Source organism: Mus caroli, chromosome 16 (assembly GCF_900094665.2).
Source record: "Mus caroli chromosome 16, CAROLI_EIJ_v1.1, whole genome shotgun sequence".
In the NCBI taxonomy this organism is placed as follows: Eukaryota; Metazoa; Chordata; class Mammalia; order Rodentia; family Muridae; genus Mus; species Mus caroli.
The window spans coordinates 82,200,379-82,212,923 of NC_034585.1; the positions used below are offsets into that span (position 1 = coordinate 82,200,379).

Sequence of the window (12,545 nt, forward strand, 5' to 3'; positions counted from 1 at the left end):
GTATTCCTTTTATGCACACAAATGCTTGCGTGCGCGGGCTCTCTCTCTCTCTCTCTCTCTCTCTCTCTCTCTGTCTCTCTCTCTCACTTGAACACACATGTAGTTCCAAATGAAGAGTGGGGACCATGGCTTCAGTTTTTCGTCACTTCTGAGAGAAGTGTTACACAGCAGTGTTTCTGGAGGTAGGAGTCTTCTTTATCTCACCATCCCCTCCTCGAAGTTCAATGCCTAGATTTGGCCCCAACCCAGAGATTTTGCTGCTGGAATTAGTGGCAGGCAGTGGAGGCATGACAGAGGATGTCCTGGGACAGCGTTAGAGGGACAGTAGGGTGTCCTAGGAAATAAGACACTGGGCTGAGTGTGACTCCGTAGCTCTCCCCTGACGTAAGGAAAGAAGAAAGAGGACCTAACTATCATTTGACACGAGCTATGTTTTGTCCAGATCTGGTGCCACGTCCTGACTCACAGCCACCATGTGCTGCTTCCTGGAAGGATTTGGGTTTTTCCTGTCTCGAGAGCCATGCCAGGCATTCTGTCCCTGGAAGAGAGAATGATGGTGAATATTTCTAGATTTCTTCGAAAAAAAATCTCTCCTTGGCAGTGGTTTGGAGTTACTTAAAATGTGTTTCAGCATTAATGACACAATCTTGGTTTTTTTTTTTTTTTGTGATAAAGCCTCTATAATGTCTCAAAAGAGAATAAAGGGGAGAAATGTTTGAAAACAGAGTATTGTTTTTGGAAAGAAACGTGTCAATGCACAAGTGCAGTGCTGTGTGAGAATGGTGGCGTATTGACGGGAGATAGGTGCAAGGAGAGCTTTGCCGTCACTTTGCTTCGTCAAGGAGCATAAGTGATCAACAGCCTGGGATGTCCCTGCTTCACGGTTACATCTTCCTGGGGACTGGGAAAGCACAGCTATGGGACAAAGAAGCTCTAAGTGTAAGTCACTGTGAGACAGCAGCATAGAATCTTTATGTTGTACACCAGGTGATCTTCTCAACTGATTGTCAACATCAGCTGATAATAATCAAATTTTCTTCCTATGGACTGTGTGTGTATGTATGTGTGTGATTGTTTTAGTCAGGGTTTTACTGCTGTGAACAGACACCATGACCAAGGCAATCTCACAAAGACAACATTTAATGGGGGCTGGCTTACAGGTTCAGAGGTTCAGTCTGTTATCATCAAGGTGGGCGCATGACAGTGTCCAGGCAGGCATGGTGCAGGCAGAGCTGAGAGTTCTACATCTTCATCTGAAGGCTGTTGGGAGAAGACTGACTTCCAGGCAACTAGGGTGAGGGTTTTAAGCCCACTTCCACAGTGACACACATACTCTAGGAAGGCCACACATATGGGGGTCCAAGTCAACCTTATATGTAAATCTCAACCTTATATTGTTTTCGAGACAGGGTTTCTCACTGAACCTGAAACTTATTGATTTGGCTAGGCTGGCTTAGCTACTGAGTTCCAGGGGTCCCATTTCTGTGTTTCCAGTGCTGGGATTACAGGTGTGTACTGGATTTGAAATCAAGTCTTCACACCTGCAAGGCAAACACTTTAACGTCTGAGTCTTCTTCCTAGCAGCCTCCCCAGACTCTTAAAGATTTTTCCCCCTTTAAAAATCTCACGAGAAAAGACAAATTTGAACAATCTTTTTTATTAATATTTTAAGGAATGAGTAATACAATAGGAAAGATCCCAAGGAGAGTCTTAAATGCTGACATAGGAAACTGTGCACTTGGATTTGTAAACATGTTCAGCCAGGGGGGGTTGGGGAGCACAGTGAATCTGTAACGGAGGAAAATGCCCGAATTTTGTTGGCTTAGAGGCTAATATGCTATGCTAATTCAGGAAGTCCATATAGCCATTTTCGAATATGCTGATAGTCAGCTGGTAAGAGAAAGACGCATTCTCACTTTCCCTCTCCCTCGCCCCCTCCTCCCCATTTAAGTGATTTTGGTTCAAAGCAAGGAATACTGAAAATTATGGTCCTTTCCTTCATCCAGCCTACTCGCATCCCCTTTCTATCCTCTCAACTTTAGCATTAATTTAAATAGCACACATCTGAAAGGTTTCTCATCAGCCTAGGAATGAAACCTAGCCGCAGGCACAGTGCTTTATCCTTCCCATTGGCTTGGTTTTGTTTTATTATTGATTATAGGTCCCCCCCCCCCCCCCCCCCCCCGCTAGGTGACAAGCTTCAAGTTCTAACTTACCAGTTTCTCAACCTTGACCTGCCTTCGGCCACCTGCATCAATGTTAACTATGTTGCTCCTTGAGCTGTGCTCAGTCTGGTGGAATCAGAATCTCAGGCAGGCAGGTCCAGAAGTCTGCATTTTAACGTCCTGTAGATGCTCTCACTGGCTGAAGTTTGAGTTGCTCCTCACAGTCCTGACAGCCTCAAACCTTGGGATGTCTTTGTAGGGAAGTTGCATATGACCAATCAGAATAGAGGCCATTGTGATCATGTGAGAAAAATGTTGAAATTGTGGTCTAGAGGAGAGAAGAAAGTGCATGCCTGCCAGAAAAAGACTGTGTAGTTGGTGTTCTGTGTGGTCCGGAGAATCATCTACAATAGCCATATTTTTAGTTGAATGAGTGAATTTGTTCAATATACAGAAACCAAAGTAAAATAATAAATAGAAAGGGGTAGATCATAAACTTGGGCAGTTAACACATCCAGCAGAAATAGGCTGGGAAGGATCTTCAAGGCAGATGGCTGGAATTCCCCATGGGGGGTCCCAGGCAGAGTGTCCCCTCAAGTGAGGCTACAAGTAAAAGGACACGCAACATTTTAGAGATAGCATAATCAAATAATGGCTCTTACAACATCATGTAGAACCAGACTAGGGAATTCGGAGCAGTCAGCTGGAGTTCCCAGGCGAGCCTTCTCCCTATGCTTGAGACTGCACGGCTGAACTTCTGGCTTCTCTTTCCTATGTAGACCTTTGAATAGCACGGAATAAGCAATAGTAACCTCACAGTGGAAATGGCTCACTTTCTAGCTCTTTTCATGGGTCCAGTGCATTTACTTTTTGGTCTACGCACTGGCTGGTTTTGTGTGTCAACTTGACACAAGCTGGAGTTATCACAGAGAAAGGAGCCTCCCTTGAGGAAATGCCTCCATGAGATCCAGCTGTAAGGCATTTTCTCAATTAGTGATCAAAGATGGGAAGGCCCATTGTGGGTGGTGCCATCCCTGGTCTGGTAGTCCTGGGTTCTATAAGAAAGCAGGCTGAGCAAGCCAGGGGAAGCAAGCCAGTGAACAGCATCCCTCCATGGCCTCTGCATCAGCTCCTGCCTTCAGGTTCCTGCCCTGTGTGAGTTCCTGTCCTGACTTCCTTTGATGATGAACAGCAATGTGGAAATAAATGTAAGCAGAATAAACCCTTTCCTCCCCAACTTGCTTTTATTTTTATTTTTAGTATTTGTTCTCTTAATACTTTAATACTCTTTTTTTTTTCTTGGCTGTTTTCTTTATTTATATTTCAAATGTTTTCCCCTTTCCAGGTCTCCACTTTGGAAACCCCCTCCCCCTGCCTCTATGAGGGTGCTCCCCCACCCACCCATTCCCATCCTCCAGCTCTGGTATTCCCCGACACTGGGGCATTGAACACCCTTAGGCCTGAGGGCCTCTCCTCCCACTGATGACCTACAAGGCTATTTTCTGCCACATAGGTTGCCAGTGCCATGTGTACTCTTTGGTTGGTGTCCTGTCCCTGGGAGCTCTGGGGTCTGGCCTGTCAACACTGTTGCTCCTTCTATGACTTAGTGGCTAAGAGCACTGATTGCTCTTCCAGAGGCCCTGAGTTCAATTCCCAGCAACCACATGGTGGCTCACAACCATCTGCAATGGAATCTGATGCCCTCTGAAGGCCTGTCTGAAGACAGTGATAGTGTACTCACATACATTAAATAAATAAATAAATAAATAATAATAAAAAAATGCCACAACTTGCTTCTTGATCCTGATTTTTTTTTTTTTTGCTACAATAGAAACTCCAACTGAGGCAGACTGCTTGGCTGTTTTTCTTCTCGTCTTGTCACAGAGTTGGGGCGGGCATCCCATGCTAAGTGTTCTTAGAGGACAAGTCAAGAGAAACGTGCTTAGAGGGAGGTTCTCTGTGAGCTAATACACATGACATAAGGCTATTTATCGAAATAATGTACACGATAGGTGTGGGAAGAAGGAAGACTATACTTTGGCTCAGAATGGAAGGAGAGTGAGTGAGAGACACCCCAGGACCCTCGAATGTCTGTCAGAACTACCATCAACTCACACAGCCTATCCCCAAGTGTCTCCCCTCATTTCTCACTGAATACTTACATAATGATCTCAGGATCCTGAACATGCCACCTGCCTCCATGTCTGGATCCCCTCACAGCCTGGTGGACCACACTCCTCTCAGCCATGCCCTGGTTTTAGCTCTGTTGCTGTCCCTGCCTCACAAAGCCACTAGGTCACCACTTACATGGCCACCCCACAGCACTTAGGCATTATTCTCACCTATTTTAGAGGTAACTGAATGTCCTTAAGTCACAAGAGCTTATGCACTGTACAGATGCAGTCATGTCAATGATATCACTATTTGGAGGCAACCCCTCTCCTGGAGCCCTTGCACTGTCTGTGTGTGTTTAAGGAGCACATACATTTAGGGGCTTCCCATTTTTCTACATCTTTCCTCTGGAACTCAAAGCCAGCAAGATTATTTCTTTCTACAAGTCCTCCTAGGGCTACTGGCCTCAGGGGTGGTAATTCCTTCCTCATTTCTAATCAGGTTGGCCAGCCCAGTCCTCTCTTTCTCTAGACTGATAAGCCCTGCCACGAGTGCATGCAGTTTTGCGTAAAGACACTGCCTTGAACAACAGTGAACATAATAAAAAATAGAAACGAACAATTGAATTAACACCCAAATAAGCAGCAGAGGATGAAAGCATGACCAGGACTTGAGGGAAGACGGCTGACATGACCAGACACGGATGTGTCCATGTTTCCTGGTAGTGCAGCATAGAGGGACAACAGGAGGCTGCCAGACAGTACAATATTCCGGATGTGAAGCCCAGTACAGTGTGTTTGCCCGTTGGTGAATGCAGTCCGTCGCGGCTAGGCAGATAAGAGTGCATATTATTCAGGCAAGTATGAAGGGCGCAAGAATAACTCTCAAAGCAGTATTGGCTGAGCAGAAGGAGTAAAGGGATTTGATCGGGGAAGCATGCATATTAATGGGTTATAATGAGCAAAGCACACTCCAGGTTACATGCCTCGTGGTTTTCGAGAAAGGGCTTCATCCGACACAAACAACTCGAAGGGAAGCTAGTGATCATTCAGAGGGGCAGCAGCCTCCGCCTCTCAGAATCTGCTCATAAAAGTCCTGCCGAGCTTCAGACAGATGTTGGCACACCCTTTTCAGCAAGTTCAAACACCTGGTTTTTGTGCTCCTACAGGAAAGCAGCCCAGGAGCTTGGCCGAACTGAGCTTGCGAGGTTTCTGGGGGCGTGGGGCAGAAGACCTTATCTAATCTCTGTGTGTGTGGGTGTGTGTGGGGCGGTGGGAACAAAAAACCCTGGGGGCGTGGAGGCGTCAGCCTTTTTTTTTCCCCTGCCTTCAGCAGGTGAGGAAGAGGTGGTCTTCCGTGACGTGTAACCTTGCCACCAAAGGCAGAGATAGAGCGACGCGGTTGGAGGCCTGGCGCTCAGCAATACAATCAACGCTACACGGAGCTCGCAGGAGGCGAAATAGAGAGGCTCTTACTAGCGGAGGGCGTGGTCTGGAACGGGGCGTGGCTCCAGGCAGGGCGTGGCCTGAGCTCGGGGCTTCAGTTACGGGGCGGGGCCCGGGGGCGGAGCCGGGGCGGGGCTTTAGCGCCCGGAGGCGCTGGCGGCGGTGGCGGAGAGGAACGGAGCGCAGGGGAGGAGACGGGCGGCTGTCCGCGCGGAGGGAGTGAGTCACCTGACCGCCGCTTGCCGCCTGCAGTCGGGCCGCGCCGCGTCTCGGCTCCGGTGAGTGGCTCGGGCGGTGCGCGCTGCCGTCCTCCCGTCCTTCCCCGGGGTCACCGGGGATGGTGGCGGGCGGCCTCGCGGGCCTAGAAGGGGCGGCGGGCTGCGCGCTGTTTACGCGCTGCGCGGACTCTCCCGGCCGGCCGTGCCGGCGCCGCCCTGCACCGCGCTCCGCCGCGGGCCGCGTCCCGCTTCGCCTGCTGCGGGGGACAAGGCCGAGCGGGCCGGGGTTCCGGGACTACCGGGCGCTCCGCGCTTCCCTTTGTTGTTGCTTGGCGCACGTTTGTAATGTAGACTGGCACAGCATAGGCAGAGTGGGTCTCGATGTTAACGACACCAGCTTTTGTGTTCGTGTCCGGTAGGGCCAGGGCCAGCAGCGCGTTCTCGATCTTCTCCGGGACTTTGGTGTCATTTAGTGGAATTGCGCCGATGGCTTTTATGTAGTGAGCTCTCTATGTTCAGCGTGCGCTGAGTCAAGGCAGACGTAGTAGTAATTCTGAAAGAACGCGTGTGGGAAAATCCTGCTCCCGAGACAGGCTTGGAAGAACAAAGACTTTTTTTTTTTTTTGCAGGATGCTGTTCCTTTTTTTTTTTTTTTTCCCCTTTGGAGAATTGTAGAGTTGTGACTGCTCGCCTTGGAGGACGATGCCCCTGCTGGGTCTTTGTTTAGGTATTGAGCGCTCCTCTCACCTCACTGGGTTTGCAGGAAAGGCAGTTCGGAAACATTAAAGAATGACCACTGTAGATTTTTGTTCGTGGCCGAGCTTTTGAGCTCTACAAACATTCAGAGAAATGGGAAGAGGTATGGGTTGGCCTATTCTTCCTGCTCTTGTGGTAGTGGTGCAAGCTCTGGGCTGGGCTTGAAGGCGCTTGCCACTTCTGACTTTGGACATCGTAAGGGAGTCTAGAGGAAAAAAGGCTCCTGGTGAGTCATCTTGGGAGTTGGGTAGCTTTGGAGGAGTGATCGTCCCTTGTTGTTTAACCGTCGGATCTGTCAAGTGGCTTCCCTTTGTTCGCTACGTTGGTTGGATAACAAGGTAGGGTGACTCTTTAAAAAAGAGTTTGTGTTGCTGAGTCATTCACCCCAGACTGAGAGGTAATTAGGAACAGCTGGTGCAGATACGCGCATCACATGCCTCCACTATAAAAGGCTGAGCTGCACACACCAGACGAGGGTTGCTTCAGGAGGCCGGAGGGGGTCCGGCTGCGGGCGGGCTGTGTGTTTTGATCCAGGTAATCGGTGGCTGACGTGGGAGAGCATGCTTAAGACGTGGCCAAGGAGCACCGAGGTGGTGTTTAAACAGTAGCCTCGTGGCCTACTGCGGGAGACTCAGTTTGGGCTGGAGGAAGCTGGATCTTTGAGATTTCAGATAAAAGTAAGGCAGTCAGCAGCATTGTAACATTTCTTTCCCTTGCTGTCCTCGCTTTGCCTTTAGTATTTTGATGCAGAGTGGCGTATACATGCTTAAGTTATTCTTTTTTTTTTTTTTTTTTTTGGTTTTTTGAGACAGGGTTTCTCTGTGTAGCCCTGGCTGTCCTGGAACTCACTTTGTAGACCAGGCTGGCCTCGAACTCAGAAATCCGCCTGCCCCTGCCTCCCGAGTGCTGGGATTAAAGGCGTGCGCCACCACGCCCGGCTAAGTTATTCTTTATATAAAAGTTTTTTTTTTTTTTTTTTTTTTTTTTAATGAGGCCACAAAGGGGATTTCCTTTTAGGGCTTTTAGGTTTTCCTGCATAACTAGTTTCTGGGGTCAGGTGGTAAAGATTAGATAAGAGTTAGCGGGTCTTCTTGGGTCAAGGCCAAGAAGAGGGGTCTATGGATGTGTCTGTCTTTCTTGATTTTATGGATCTTGTGTAATTTCTTTTTGAAAAAAGAAAATGAACACACACACACACTGAAAAAGAAAATGAACACACACACACACACACACACACACACGCACGCACGCGCGCGCGCCAGTCCAGTCCTTGGTACACTGTTTGGGAAAGGAAATGTGTATGAAGAGGAGAACTGGCTTCTTCCCTTTGACCAAAAGAATGACGGTTTTAAAAACATGTATTTATTTTATTGTTTTGTGTTTGTATTTGTGCAGAGGTCAGAGGACAGTTTGCATTTGTGGTTCTCTCTGTTAATCCTGTGGGTTCTGGGGCCTGGACCTCAGGTCATCAAGCTTGGTGGCGAGTGCCTTTACCCACTCAACGGTTGCATGGGCCGCAAGAACGATACCAAATTATTATTGATGGTCGTTCCGTTCCCTTAAAACCTCTGTAGCAGGGGAGCGATTGGTGTGCTGTTTTAGATTTAGGGGTTATCAGTCCTGTCTCTTTCAGATGCTAGGGGATTTCAGGTAGTATACAGGATGCTTGATCTAACATGAAAACATCCACAGCAGGAAGTTAAAGGAGGAGGGTGACGTCAATATTTGCATACTAGATAATGTGGTTATGCACACTTTATCCTTTTTTTCTGTTGAGGAATATAAAATTTACTTTCCACTGCTATTACCATCATTCCAAGTCGGCAACAGATTTCTCTGTGTGTGTGTTTAATTTCTGATCTTTTCCAGAGAGCTGTAGTAATTTCAAAATATTCTTAGTATTTGACTTTCACTTCATATGTAGTTTTTATATTGTAAAGACTAAAAGATGGAAATTTCCTACTACATTCTTAAAGTTAGTGATAGAAATAAAAAAAATACATAGTTCTATTTTGATAACATTTTATTGGACTTGTAGGCAAGCCCCAAGGGGGGTTGGTTGAATGTGTGTAGTGATTAGAAGGTTTGATAATTTATACCTTTGGAATGTAATATTCATAACAAAATCTTTAAAATTTAAGGTAAAATTCTCTTACCCTTTGGAAGTTTGTGGGTCCCCCCCCTTTTTTTTGTTTTTGGTTTTTTCGAGACAGGGTTTCTCTGTATAGCCCTGGCTGTCCTGGAACTCACTTTGTAGACCAGGCTGGCCTCGAACTCAGAAATCCACCTGCCTCTGCCTCCCGAGTGCTGGGATTAAAGGCCTGCGCCACCATGCCCGGCTAAGGGTCCCCCCTTTTTATATCCTTGTGATTATTGTTAAAACTGCATTTAGATAATCCTTGGGAAGTGGAATTCCTCAGACTGTCAACCTCTTCTCTCTGTCTCTCTCTCTCTCTGTGTAGGTTTGAGGACACCCTGTGGGAATAGGTTCTCTCCCTCTACCACACATGGTTCTGGGCACCAAACTTTAGCCTCAGGTCTGGCAGCAGGCACCCTTACCTACTGAACCATTTCACTGACCCAGAAGGCACGGCTACTATTTGGTTCCACATCAGGGCCTGTCCCTTTGTAGCTCTGTACTGTGGTGGTGACTCTCATTAAGAACAGCTTGAGATTAAGAACTTGTTGAGATGACCAAGTGTCATAAGACTCTTCTCAGGGAAGCTTGCTTTTGATGGCTGAGGGTTTTAACAGTCCCCTCCCTTCATTTTTCTAACTTTCTATTCGTGGGATAATTGTTTGAACCCTGAGTCTCTTGAGCCTGCAACATGAAGGGATTATTTTAGGTGGTGGGATGGATTAAGACACATAGGGAATTTAAGTGCTGTTTGCTAAAAGCTAGACACTTTGCAGAGAGAAACATTTCAAAACTGCAGGTAAAATACCGGTTTACATCACTGCCAATCCCTGGCTCCTGGCTTAGAGGTAGTACATGGCAGCGACATCTAAAGTTGGGGAGCCGTATGCTCTGAGTGGGAGATGTAGAACTGAATTGCTAAAGATGATGCTCTGGCAAAGTCGTCGTCTTCAGGCCTTGGGGGTCAGCTCGTAACTTGTGTCTTGCTGTTTCGGACAGGGGTGATGGTGATGGTGATGGTGGTCTCTATCCTAGATTGCTGTGAGGATGAAGTGTGTGTTACTGTGAATCAAGTGGTCAGGGCATAAATTGTTAGGTGCTATTTTCTGGTGTCCAGAGAGAAGAAGCAGGCTGGATGCTTGCTTCGGTCCTTCTGGGAGCTGAGCTAGCGGCCACCATCACAGGTGAGCTGGAGGCTTGCCATAGGGCAGGTGTTGCCACTAGAAATACAGCTCAAGTGGACGCTGATGCTAAGTTGGTAGCAAGGTTTCAGGTTGGTGCTTACGGGTTCTCAGCCTTGGCAGAGCTATGGAACACCCCATTCTGCTGTTAGTTGTAACTGGTTTTTGAAGATGTAAAAAGTACTTTATTTTCTGTCTGGATTCTGCTTGAATCCTAGGTGAGGATTCTCTCCCCATCAGATTTAGCAGTCACTGGATCTGGCCACAACCTCCTTGCTGACTAGGGCTAGAGTGGAACTGGCCTCTCAGTTCTACTTCCAGTTTATGGGAGGCGTGGATAGTACACATTTACCCTCCAGCCGCATCCTGTACGCCCTGTGTGTCCTTTAGATCACAAGCCTGTAGAGGAGCTACCTATGATAGGGGCCCAAAGACAGGGGTGCGTTTAGCTGCAGCTGTACCTGTGATGGTTCCTAATGCACGTCATACACTTGGGTTCTCTCAGTTCAACCCCTGTGAGTGAGTTCCTGCTGGTGAGATTTGTCTGCGCGCCGCCGACATGCTCAACTGCCCTGGCTGTTTGCATACTAACCTTGCACAGCGATCCCGCCTGGGCTGGTTCTTAGTTCTGGTGCTCTGGGCTTTGAAAGTTGGCTGATTTGAGCAGTTTAGTGGAGACAGTGTTATGTGTCCTTCTTGACTGGATACTGAGTTGACACCCTTGGAGGTTTTGAGTCCCGGGATTAACTCATTCTTCCAGATCTTCTCTTGAGATGGAGAAGCAGCTGATCCGGAGAGTCACTGTTTACCTGAAATGGATGTAGAGTGGCTTGAGCAAATAGAGTTTGGGCTGTGGAGCTGTTCCCCATCTTGTACACCTAATGTCACGTTGTGCTCAGAGCAGACCTTCTTTCTTCTTCCCACTTAGGACCTCAGAGTTCATTAAAAATTGCCCCAAGGCAAACCTGGGGAACAACAACAACAACAACAAAAACAGGGGCTGTCAGAGTCCTTCCTGGGTGGTTAACTAACTGCTGTTAGGGCGCCTGGACTGCCTTGGAGCCTGCCAGCTGCAGGCTCCCTTCTTCACATTGGGAGACTTTGGAAATGTTCACAACCACTGAAATTGTGTGCAAATTATATTCTGTTAAAAGGAAGTTTAAATGCATTTTCTCAAAGCCCTAGGATATTCTTTGTTCAAAAGAATACTTTTGTAATAAAATAATTACTACTGGTTTCCTCCGTCCGTTTTAGTGAGTGTTCTGTTGGCTGTGAAGAGACCCCACAGCCATACTGCTTTGATAAAGGAAAACTCTTATCTGAGGCTTGCCTACAGTTTACAGAAAAGGCCTATTCCCTTTTCATCATGGCATGGAACATGGGGACACACATGGTGCTGGAGAAACAGTTGAGAGTTCTTCATCTGTATCCATGGGCAGGAGGAAGAGAGAGACAGAGAGAGATGCTGGGACTTTGGACTTCCTCCAACAAGGTCACACCTCCTAACGCCAGACAAGCACTGCCATTCCCAATGACCAGACATCCAAATCTGTGAGCCTGTCTCTGGGAGCCACTCTTAGTCAACCTAACATACTATCTGATAAAGTTATTTCACCTTTTAAACACCTTTAGCACTTTTTAGATGGGGTCAATGACCCTGGACTGTCGCTTTCTCATTCCTCCATAAGCCTGGATTCCACACAGTTTCTTTCTTTCTTTCTTTTTTTTTTTTTTTGGTTTTTCGAGACAGGGTTTCTCTGTATAGCCCTGGCTGTCCTGGAACTCACTTTGTAGACCAGGCTGGCCTCCAACTCAGAAATCTGCCTGCCTCTGCCACCCAAGTGCTGGGATTAAAGGTGTGCGCTACCACGCCCGGCTCCTCCACACAGTTCCTTATGGCAGAGCCTTTCTCAATGTTGTTCTTTTGTGGCTTGGGTGTTAGCAATGAGCCCTGTTTGTAAGCTGTAGACTAAACAGTCGAGTGAGGTTGCGGTCCTGTTCCCTCTTCCCCATCTGTCTGTTTTATGGAAGGAAGGTGCTTTTGACCGAGGAGGTGAAGTCTTCAGCATGCACTGGAAGGCGTAGCAAGACCCACCTCCCTGCTTACTGGTGTTTTCCTATGCTTAATATTCTCTCTCTCCCAGAAGGATGCCAGTGTCCTTTAGATGTTGGCTCAATCAGTTCAGAGAGTTGATTACAAAATATAAAGCTATAAACATTTATTAATGTTTTAATAAATTTATTAGGCTGTAATTCCAGAGTAAGTGGTTTCTGGCCAGAACAGTAATTTTATGTGTAGATTTTATATTTAGCCACTAGTTTTGCAGTGAAAACTGATTACTGTGTTGGCTCAGGTCTCATTTCCAAGGAACCGATGTTTATTTCCTGTACTTCCTGACCTGTCTTCTTGGCACAGCACACAGCTGTCTCCTGGGTAGGACCCATCTTTTAAATGGGAAGAATCAGCAAACAAACTTGTGTGTGTGTACATATATATGTGTGCATAAAAAATATATATATATTTCATTTTA

The 12,545-nt window shown here is 47.1% G+C and overlaps 1 protein-coding gene across 3 annotated transcripts in view; it reads left to right on the top strand.

Annotated features, from left to right (window-relative positions):
- The first annotated feature begins 5,877 nt into the window (after window positions 1–5,877).
- The window catches only part of Bach1 (BTB domain and CNC homolog 1), a 34,403-nt gene continuing 27,735 nt past the window's right edge, over window positions 5,878–12,545 (top strand). Inside the window, exon 1 of one of the 3 annotated variants that reach the window (XM_021185483.2) lies at window positions 5,878–6,000. The gene's annotated coding sequence lies outside the window, so the exon portion shown is untranslated. Of the gene's footprint in view, window positions 6,001–6,576; window positions 6,668–6,715; window positions 7,231–12,545 lie in introns of those variants that run through there. The other 2 variants (XM_021185484.2, XM_029470385.1) reach the window with 2 other exon arrangements.